This window comes from Marmota monax, unplaced genomic scaffold, assembly GCF_021218885.2.
Source record: "Marmota monax isolate L192 unplaced genomic scaffold, Marmota_monax_Labrador192_F-V1.1 WCK01_AAM20220418_F8-fsc00306, whole genome shotgun sequence".
Lineage (NCBI taxonomy): Eukaryota > Metazoa > Chordata > Mammalia > Rodentia > Sciuridae > Marmota > Marmota monax.
The window spans coordinates 228,433-240,844 of NW_026694094.1; the positions used below are offsets into that span (position 1 = coordinate 228,433).

Consider the following 12,412-nt stretch of genomic DNA (forward strand, 5'->3'; position numbering starts at 1 on the left):
TGTATTTCCAGATCTCAATTTCTTTAATTGCAATTGGAGGATAATTTCCAGTGTCTTTGTGAGGACTGAGAGGTTATTTCCTGCTCTTTTCTCCACTTCTCCCCTTTCAGAGGGCAGTACCTGGCCACCAACACAGGGAACACATCCTAGTGTACAGAAGAGGGGAGTCAAAATAACTACATCTGATTTTTGCCCAGAAATAGAAATAAACACATTTTTCAACATGCTGAAATTATACAACTTTGGGCAAGGTTCCCGTAGGACACTGAGACCTTATGACCCAGAGCTATATCTTCACTGAGAAGTACATACCAGTAGTAATGTAGAAGGACCAGATCCTAGAAAGTCCCAGAAAAAGGCTTTAAAAGCCTGAAGGATGGAGCTGGGAAGGGAAGTCCAGAGAGACCTAGAAATCAGGGTTTAGCTAATCTTCCCATGGAACAGTAAATGACGAGAAAATTCTAGACAGAATCAGAAGCACTGTGGTCCAGCTTGTAAAGCTAATGGGAAACTTGGCCTGCACTGGAGATGCTTCTCCCATTAGCCCAAACTTTACTGAGCCACAAAGGAGATTTCAGGTCCCTTAATCACCCACACTAGGCCATCTATATTTATGATCTCTGTACCCATGGATTCTCTACCAATGTGGGATCCAATATATTGGGGTAAAACTGTATCTGTATTGAATATGTATAGACATTTTTTCTTATCATTATTCCCTAAACAATACAGTGTAACAACTATTTGCATAGAATTTACATTGCATTAGGTATTATAAGTAATCTAGAGATGATTTAAAGTGCACAGGTGGATGTCCATAGGATATATGCAAATTCCACACCATTTTATGTAGACAACTTGAGCATCTGCAGATTTTAGTATCTGCAGGGGTCCTGGAACCAAGCTTTCACAGATACCAAGGGATGACTGTACTTTATACTCAGTCCTGGATTCTCTATTTATTAAGCACCTGCCTCACAGCTAGGGGAAACAGAGAAGCAACCAATTGTGGGATTGCAGCCCAGCCCATCTCTTTGGTGAGCAATTGTCTGTGGCAACTTCTGCCATGCTAGCAGTCCCTGTGTGCCTACAGTGCCATTTTGAATGCATTGGTGGGATAGTGATGGAGGTGATTCCATTTTTCCCCAGGCTAGCCTACTATGGAAATGAAGACACTGGGAGTTAAGGAGTAGCAGTCAGTTCATGATAGAGGAAGAGCCTCCCCTTATAACCTTCACTAACACTGTGGGCCACCCACACACTTCTCTGTCAGGCCTTACCGTGTCGCCTCAGCAGGGCTGCTGGAACAGCCTCCCCGGCCCTCCCCCTCTCACATCCAGCACTGAAGTGAAAGCTCTCTAAGAAACTAAGCTCCAAGCTAGAGGAGGTCATTTTAAAATAACCCACAGAAGTTCTTTGAAGACATTGCTGTCATGGCAGATAAAGGAAACTCAGGTGCTACACTGTGCTTAGCTTTTTAAAAAGCATCTGACAATGTTCAGCATCTGAGATGAATGGGTGAGGTAGAGGGTAATAGCAGAGGCTGTTAGATGGTGTGAGTGTGGAATTAAAAATAGCATTGTCCCTTTTGTAAGCATGTCTTTGAAGGGTCTCTCCTGTGAAATGCCACAGGCCACACCCAGTTTCTCTTAAGGCAGGTTCCTCCATGAGTCCCCTCATCCCAACTGTTCCCTGAACATAATATTTTGGACCTCCAACTATAATCCTCCATACACAGAACTTAGTTTTTGTTGTCCTTTGCCTCTGCTGTTTAATACAGTGGCCCTAGCAGGGATGCAATATGATACCAAGCCCTGGTCTCCAGTCTTTTTCTTCTCCAATTCCTTCTTAGAATACAATTAGCACACACTCCAATAGATATACACTATGGCATGGGTTCTCAAGGGCCACAGTGGGATGGGGGCATTGAAAAGAGCTCTCATGTGATGGTACTTCCTCCTCTTGTCTTGCCAATCTATTTGAGGCATATTGTTGTAACTGAATGAATGCAGAGCTGGGAAACAGGAGATCAGGATTTGAGTGTGACCCTCTCTTCTTGTGGCTGGTCAGCCTGAGAAAAGCCGCTTCTCTTCTGTAGCTGAACTTCTTCACCTGTGGAATGATAACTTCTGCAGATTATTTTCACTCTGTATCTCTGTGCTTGTATTCTGAAATGTTTCTCTGGGCCTACCTGCTTAAGAATCACTTGAGAGTACAATCATGCAGATTCCTGGGCCCTTTCCTAGATTACGGAATTAGAATCCCGGGGGGGGGGGGGACAGCAATTGAGGATCTACTTGTCTTACAAGCTACCCAGATGATTATTACATATTAAAGAATCTGAGAGCCACTTTCCCTCATGTCAATAATGTAGTGGTTTTCAACCTGTGAGTAATAAAATGTCTTTAATACTTGGTGAGTTGCACAGCACTCACAGTCTTCATGTGATGTATATGTGTATCCAAATCAAGACTTATAGCTACTATGTTTTTTTGCTTCATTGACTTTGCAAAAGGAGCTTAGCATCCTTGGCTGGGTGTTGTGTGTGAATAGTGACTACACATTGGACTATGACTTTTTTCCCCCTTGTGTTCCTATCTGTAAAGGCTGGCTATGGTTTTTGGTTTCCACATGATGTATATTCATCAGGTATGGAGAAGGTCCTTCTTTGAAAGGCCTGGGCTGACATTGATGTTGAGATTCATGGAAAGGGGCATAGGGAGGAGAATCACAAGTGAGGGCTAAAGGTTTTTTGGGGGCAAGCCCTTTTCTGATTTATTTTTATTGTGACCTTGCACAGTACCTAGCCCAGAGAAGGTGCTCATAAAGTTTCTGTTTAGTGAGTGACTGCAGATACCTTAGAACAAGCACCAGTCTTAGAATACATATTATTAAGTGCCTAATGAGCACATGAATTAGTGCATGTGACAGAATCTATATTAGCTCAGACAAGGGGATCAGTGAAGAGTCAGACACCAGTTTTATATGATAAAGGCCTGGTGCCCCCATGCTCCAGCCCCACACCTGCATTGTCATTTGGCTCATTGATTTTCTGATCAGTGTGTTGGCTGGATGGAAGTTGTCCAGATACCACTTTAATTCTTAGATCTACTGGGAGCAGGTTGTGTGAGGACCCAGTTGAGTCTGAAAATGCTGTTTTGTGTACTGCTTAGGCTTAGGCTATTGCAGGACAGTGTTCTTGGAAGAAGTAACAATGAGGGAACACTTCTGCTCTTACAGTTCCCTCTGTAGCCCTCCCCTCACACCAGGCAGGGATTCATAAAGACAACTTCCCTTGGCTCAATAGGCTCCTTTGAGAATTTGCTGCTGATAATCATTGTCAAGACAATATCTATACTACAACTGATATTTATTGGACAGGTTTATTAGGTACCAAGCACTGTGCTAAGTATTTTCACAAATATAATATTATATGTGATCTTTGAAAATCTTTATCACAACACTATGAGATAAGTACAGTCTTCTCAGGATATACAAGGGGAATTGGTTCCAGGACCCCCATAGATGCTAAAATCTACAAATATTCAAGTGTCTTATGTAAAAATGTGTAGTATTTGTATAGAACTTATGTATATATATTTTCCCATATATATAAATCGTCTCTACATTGCTTATCATACCTAATACAATATAAATGCTATGTAACTAGCTGTTATAATATTTAAGGGAAAAGGGTAAGAAAACTGACTGTATATGTCCAGTACAAATGCAATTTTTTTTCTAGTATATTCGTTCCATGGGTGTTCGAATCCAAGGATGTGGAACCCACAGATTCTGAGAGCCAACTATACTATTGTTATCTTCATTATATTCTTAATTTAGTAGTCCTTTTAATTTTTTTATTATTTTATGTGTTTTTTTAGATATACATGCCAGTTGAGTGTATTTTGACATATTACACATACATGGAGTGTTATCTTCATTTTTATAGATGAAGAAACAGATGCAGAGGAAGCTCAAATAACTTGTTTAAGGTCACACAGCTATCCAGTGTAATGGTGAGCAGTCAAACCCAGTTTTTTCTGACTTGAAGTAGTGCTTTGGAACTCTATAACATATTGATGTGTACTATGAAGAAAAAGACACACACCCACCAACACAAACACGGAAAAGTGCATAAATACCTCTCACACTCCCATGCACAGAGGTACACATACACCCAAGTACCCATACAGATAACACAAGCTACCTATTAAACACACTTATCCATACAATCACAGTTACTCAGTTATATATGCTACCAAGTCAACTACCTATATACCTGCACATATAATCCACTCAGATGTATACATCATGCAAACACATATACAACTTATACAAATACATACTCATATACACATGAAAGGTACATAAACATCTTTTCACCCATATATTCTTTTACCCACACATACAAATGCAGTGTCCTTATTTAAACATACACAGTCAAACGGATAACATATTCAATCATACCCTCACAAATGCACGTATGTGTATATCTTATTGACCAATATAATCATACACACAGGCATATGTACACCCACTCAGACACACATTCACACAGATGCAGATATATATATATATATATATATATATATATATTCTCATAACCCATTCAGTCACATAATCACAAACTTTTATGTAGCCCTTACCTATATTTGCACCTCCACATGTATATATCTAAATCCTTTACATACAAACATTCACAAAAATGCAAGCACAATCTACACCTGAATGAGTACAATCATCCACATAGATACACAAATGCTCATCATGCACATGCATTCACAAAATCACATAAATAATCCCTTACCCAGGTAAACACAACACACACACATATGCATACTTCATCCTCAGACATACCCTCTAACACATGCACATATGCTGTGGTCAACCATACACTCACACTTCCATGCATACATGCACACACACTGACACACTCACATACAAACACCTTTCATCCATATACTTTCTCACACACATTTGATATCATTTTTTAATCCAGACACCAGCTTACACATTCATATACACCTGTTGGCACATATAATCATGAATACACATAAACCATTAACACTTTTTGCATGCACAGAGGAAGAGATGAAGAAATATTCTACTTCATATAAACACATACAATAGCTATTGGTCCTCTCATTCACATTTAAGCCCAGCACCTATACACTTACCCACATATGCAATCATAATTTCATGCATATATTCATGTATGTTCATACATATATTTACCAAAAAACACACATACATAAATGTACAACTTCTTTACTAATACACTGACTCATAATCACCCTGTACATACACCAGCTCACCTATAAAGTCTCAGACATATATACCCATCCCTCTCTGCTATATAAGCATGAGTATGTACATATATACCACCTTCACCCATATACTCATTCAAATACACATTCACTCTTCAATTTACCCATTCACACATACATACATCTCACCAATATGCTGACACATACATAGGCTCATACACAGCTATTCACCAATACACTCACACAGGTATATACCTGTATATATTATATATATACATTATATATATGTTATATATGTTATATTATATATATATGTATATATTATACAGCCCCCACTCATGTATTTACAACCATATACCCACACAGTACCTCCACCATATATAACACATACATAATGCATGTAATATGTTACATACAAATACGTATATAACCCCTCACCCAACTCTCAAACACATTCATGTATATATGCTATCTTAGCCATGCTTTTAAACATACATGTACATTTATACCCTTAGCCCCATATTTATAAATATAACCTCTCATGACCATATTATCAAATGCACAGAAAGTCATACATATATATGTATATGTATATTCTTTAGTCATACATTAATACACAAATATACATAAATATCACCCTATAGCTTATACACTTACACATAAATAAATGTATACACATACTCATCTTTCAACCACACATTACAGATATGCTGTCATCCATACTCTGAAACTGACACACATTAACATATCCTCAGAAAGGAACATATGTTCTTCGCCCTATCCCCACATACATACATACTTCATTTATTTATATACACACAATTCACACACAGGCACACACACACACATGCACACACTCCACACCAGAATCAATATACCCATCACCCACCTATACATTTACATACACATATACATACCATTATATGGTACTCACCATTCATGCATATATGAATGCACATACATATACAAGCTCTCAGTCGATAGCTCTCACAGACAGAAGCATATGTATCCCCTCATACACAGAACACATACATTTAAACTCCTTTAACACATAAACTTACCCACATATACACACATTTATGTATATATCTCTCATCTAAACATACATGTACACACACCCCTTCATTCATACATTAATATACCCACACTACTACATACAATCCCACCCATACATAAATTAATTCACATTTATAAACAACTCTCTTTCCCATACACTGACATCCACATGTACATGCACAACTCCAAGGCATATTCACACACACTCACAGTGCATATATACCTTCACTCTTAAATTTATATGCTCCTATATATGTGCATATATTTTCATTTGCACATACAGTCACACACATACCTGGGCATAGAGCTCCCAATCACTCCTGCATTCAACCATCACACGTGTACATATAAAGTTCCCTCACTCTTATACTCAAATACACATATTCATAATGAATCCCCACCTGTACACTCACATAAATTCACACACACTTTTCTTTCCATATACATGATCTGTCAAACATACATTTATACCTCTTCATTCATCCATTCACATATGAATATTCACCCTTTCATCTCTATAGGTATCAGCACATATGCACAAATACATATACAATTCCCCACCTAACCTCTTTCATACACATTCAGCCATATACAACATCCACCCAAACCTTCATACCCACATATATATGCATATACCCTTAATTCATGCACTGGTACAAACACTCCCACACAGACACACATAGGTTTGTATACACTCCTTCACTCATTTTGTCTTTCACAGATGTGGCTACCTACATATACACATTTACATATGCACCTATATAACCCAGTTCTATATGTGTTGCTCATCCATTCTCTCTCACACACATAAGATCACATACAGTGTTTACACAAACATGTGGGTACATATATATGCTTCTTATTCACTCTTTCTTATGTGCATGGGTACTTATATATCACCCTCACTCATACACTCACATGTACTCATACGCACAAGTAGAGATAATCCCTCATCTGTTTTTTTTCTCTCACACACTAATACCTATACACAGCACTAGACACACACATGGAGAGCTATATATGATATCTAAGTACAATTCACATGCACACACCTGCACACACACACACACACTTTTTATTCATTTGAATTCTTACTCAACATCAGGAATTCTCATACATTTGAAATTCAACCATGTCCTCCTAGATATTTTTGGACTTCAAGTTGAGAAGCACAGTGTCAAACAGATATTGAAAAAAGGAGTGTTCTTCCTCCCTCCTCCCACTATAACATAGGACAGTGATTCTCCTGATATCCTGAGATGCTGATGGCTGTAGCTATCGGTCACATCTTTTCCAGTTTGGGTGGGCCTTAAAAACAGCCCTCCCTGTTCTCACCCTCCTCTCCCCTTCCCACCCTTTCACTTCCACTCAGAGGTTGCAGAGGGCCACAAGTTTTCCCTTCCATGCTTCAGGATGCCAGAAGAGAGCAAGTGCCTTTTCCTGTTCTTGCATTTCTATTTTTAATTACAACTAACTGGGGAACAGAGTGAAACATTTTAGCAATTTAATCTTAGTGTAAAATGGTGTATTTTCACTTCATTAACTAAAAGGGAAATCAAATGGCTTATCAAAGGTTGAGCTTCACATTTGCATATGGGTCTGAGATTCATGAAGCAGGATTTGTAACAGCTATAAAAGCTTCCATGATTGTCTCTGGGGACCACTGGCTTTATCATTTTGACTGCAGCATTATAAAATGACATTTGTACATGAAGTAGGATGAATACACTTTCTGAAGTCATCTTTGCTTGCTGGCTGTATCCCCAAAATGAGCCAAAGAGAAACATGTGAAACTTTCAATTGTGTAACCCAATCACCCCAAAAGTTAGCAACAAAACAATTATCTCACAGTTTTAGGGTCAGAAATTTGGGTAAAACTTATCTGGGGGCCTCTAGCTCAAATGTTTTTTTATGAAGTTTCAATCATGAGTGCACTTGGAGTTGCAATCATATCAGAGTTCAACTGTGGGATGATCCACTTCCAAGTTCATTCACATAGACTACTCCAAATGGTTGTATCATGGTATGAGAGCTGTCTTCACCAATTTCTTTCTGGGTTCTTGTCTCACAAAATGAAGAATAAAATCCACAGACAATAATAGAAGGGAAGAGTAAATGGAATAGGATTTATTTAAGTGAGAAGAGAAGAGATTGAACTCCCATAATGTGGGATGGGACCTGACAACATGCAAATCCATTTCGGTGTGCTAGCCTAGGGGTTTATATAGTTTTGCAGGGTATGAACATTGACCAAAACCTATGTTAAACAGGCAGTGAAAAAGTAGCAAAGTTATGGTTGTGTCCTTTAGCCTTTGAGTTTTAATCCTTTCTGTAACTCCCATCTGGGTTCATTCCCATCTTTAGTTCTCAATAAAGGAGTTGAATGAAATTTTCTCACAGGTAAGCCTCATGGTCTTTACATATGAAAAAGGCTTGATGGAGCCCACTAATATTTCTATTGGTTAGTTTGGTATAGTCTTTGCATTTGAAAAAGACCTTAATTGGGACCCATTAACCTGATTACCTGACCATTATCTGTATTTATTCAATTGGATCATAAGGGTTCTGCCCACATAAGTGGATTAATCCATTTGATGGGTTTATCCACTGTTAACTGAATAGACTATTGGGAGGTGGGAACTAGTTGGAGGAAGTACATCACTAGAGGTATAACCTGGAAGGGTTTATATTTTCCATGCTCCTTCTCTGCTTTCCAGCTAAGCAACTTTCCTGCACCATGTCCTTTTGCTTTGAACCTGCTGATCATGGACTGAACCTCTGAAACCATGGACCAAAATAATCCTTTCCTGCTTTAAGTTGTTCTTGTCAGGTATCTTGTTTACAGCCGTTCAAAGCTGACAAACACAGATGGGATGACCCAAGAGTCTTGACAAGAGAAAGCATTGGGGGCCATCTCGAAGGCCACTTTGGAGGTCATTTACTTCAAATTGCAAGGGGGACTTAGAAGAGAAAGCATTATTGAAGGTAGAGGAGAAATATGGGCTCCTGGGCCCCTCTTCAGGCCTTCCAATCCTCTTTCTTCTTTCTGGAAAATTCTCCACACTTCTAGAAAGCTCTCAGAGTGTTTATCATTCATTGATTTATGATTGAAACAAATGATTATTATTATTAATGTTGGCATTTTTGGGAACTCCTTGTAGTACTTGTGGATGCAGCCATTAAAGCCATGAGAAAGGCTCAATGATTCAGTATAAGAAACTGTGTAGTGTGCTCACTTTGGCAACACTATATACTAAAATTGGAATGCTACAGAGAAGATTAACATGGCCCCTGCACAAGTATAACATGCAAATTTGAGAAGTGTTCCATATTTTTAAAAAATAATGAAATAAAAAGAAAAAAGAAACTTTGTAGTATTCTTCAAAAATGAAACAAAATCCTAGGGTTAGGGGACAGACAGATGAGGATGTAGGAACATGAAGTTAAAGGAATAATTCTATAAAATGGGCCTATTGTGCTGACTCCCATATGCATTTTTTTTTTTGGCCAAGAAGCAATTTGCCTGCAGCTCTTCCTGGCTTAAGTGGACATGTTATAATGTCCAAAACAATGTTGATTGGAGGAACCTAAGTTACCCTGAAGAGGGGAACTTTTGTGACCCTCTCTACAGACCAGATCCTGAAACTCAGGGAGTTTAGGATAATTCCTCCTAACCAGAAAATCTGTAAGAATTTATGTTTACAAAGCCAATATGAAACAGCATGGACCAAGGTAATCTAGAGTTGTCATGGCAGTGAGAACTTGAAAGTCTGATGTTAGTCAAAAGTCAAGAGGTGGACATGGGCAGGACTCTCTGGAAAGTTCTCTGGGATCCCCAATAAAACTGGAATTCAGGAGAGGCACACTGTCCTCTCTGAGAGGACCCACTCTTTCCCTTGAGAATGTTCCCTTTCCCTTTTCCTATCCCTTCAATAAGTGCATGCCTGATACTCAAAGCAGCACGTCTGAAATCTTTCTGACTTGATCACAAAAATTGGGTTTTTGGGAGGTGTGACTTCATACTGCTTCAGTTTCTTGGAAGGCCCCAGTTCTGTTAACAGTAGGAGCAGGCAGGATTGAAAACAGAGATCATGAAGGCTGTCTGAGAGTTGCTTTTTGAGTTTATAAGGAAGGAAGAAAATTAGATTGGATAAATAGTTATCAGAAAGAGTAGCTTTGGGATGGAAAGATGGAAAGAGATCCTTGAGAATATTGTGCTGAATCTTATAGGATGTATTTTCCTCCTCAACCCTCCCTATCCTCTCCCATTTTTTCCAAGTTCATTTAGTGAAGTCCTGCTTTACTCTTCAAAACATTCTGAAATTGGATTGTGATCTTTTTTGCAGAAACACTGTGCTGAGATTGGCCTCGGGGTAGTCTGCTTTTATTTTAGTTACATGTTGCTCTAGTTCATGCTATGCTTTGAGGACCCTACCATATCTTAGCCTTTGGTGTATCCCCATGGTTTGTCTCAATGTTGATATAAAGTGGGTTTCATAAAAAATGTTTCTGAGATCAAGCCATTCAGGTAAATCCAAACATTTCTATAGAATATCTATCTTATACCAGAAAATGTGCTAAGCCATTTAGAGGGGAAACCAAAATCTTTGTTCTTCTACCCTAGATATATAAAACTGCCGCAGTCTGGCTGGGCACAATCAGGAGCCACTTGTCAAAAGAAACAAACTTTATTTTTAGAACCACACAGGCCAAACAAAACAGCCTCTCAGGAAAAACCTTCAGAGCCCAACTGCCATCACCGGCTTCCCACAAGCCTCTCACCCTGCCCTCAGGGAGCAGTTTACCTTATCATTTACCCTCAATCGTTCCCTGTGCGGCCCACCAAAATGCCACAGTTTGGCTGGGCACAATTCAGGATTTTGATTTCTAAGTGGCTGGATTACTTTGTTAACATAAATTTGACACATAGTTGGGCTGTTAGCCATCCCTTGAGGGAGTACTTTCCATTCATATCTCTGATCAGGACCCACATGATTCAGTGCAGGGATAGTAAATGCAAAACGTGGACTATCCTCAGGATGAATTGGAATTGAAAAAAAAAACAATCTTTAATATCTATAACTAAAACATACCAGGTTTTTGGCAAAGCCGACAATTGAGGAAATCCCCTATTGAGCAGGTCCCATAATAACCATCTCATTATTAATGGCTCTTAAATCTTGCAATAATCTCCATTTACCAGATTTCTTTTTGATGACAAAAATGGGAGTATTATGGGGAGATACAGAAGGTTGTATATGTCCTTCCGCTAATTGTTGTTTGACCATATCATGGGCTGCTTGTATCTTTTCTTTAGTCAGGGGCCACTGAGGAACCCATACTGGTCTTTCTGATTTCCAAGTAATTTTTATTGTCTCAGTGGCCCTCTCTGAAAATCCAACCCATGTCTGTCCGTTCCTTGATCTATTTGTATTGGTGCTGCTATACCTTGTTCTTGTTTTTCTAATCTTTTTCCTTTCCTAAAACCTTGTCTAGTCATAATAGTGGGTGCATTTTGGTTGATGTTATTTGTTAATGTCAAACCTAATTGATCTAGGACATCTCATCCCCATAAATTTACGGGAAGATGATCCAATACATATGGCTGTATAGTTCCTTCACATCCTTCAGGATCCTTCCAATCTAATACCATTGCACTTCTATGGGGATTAGTCGCCACTCCTAGGCCTCGAAGCGTTTGAGTGGCTTGTTGTAATGGCCAATGTTTTGGCCATTCTTGATGAGAGATGATGCTATGTCTGCACCTGTATCCAGTAGACCATTAAATTCATGTCCTTGAATATTTAGTTTTAGCATGGGGCGAGAATCTAAATTTAAAGAAAGCATAGCCCAATCTACACCTGTGGAGCCTAATCCCTTGGATCCTCTTTCTACAGTACGACTGGAAAATTTATCATGTAGGCTGGGTATTATTAGTAACTGTGCTATTCTATCTCCTGGTGAAATTACTGATATACCCTTTGGAGAACTGGCTATAATTTTTATTTCACCTTCATAATTGGGATCAATTACCCCAGAACTTATCATAAGTCCTTTTAGAGTAGAAGAGCTGTGTCCCAATAATA

The 12,412-nt window shown here is 38.8% G+C and overlaps 1 non-coding gene across 1 annotated transcript; it reads left to right on the forward strand.

Annotated features, from left to right (window-relative positions):
* Positions 1-9,554: 9,554 nt before the first annotated feature.
* Positions 9,555-9,662, forward strand: LOC124107170 (U6 spliceosomal RNA). Its single transcript, XR_006856310.1, has one exon. It is a non-coding gene; the product is annotated as a U6 spliceosomal RNA (small nuclear RNA).
* Positions 9,663-12,412: the final 2,750 nt, after the last annotated feature.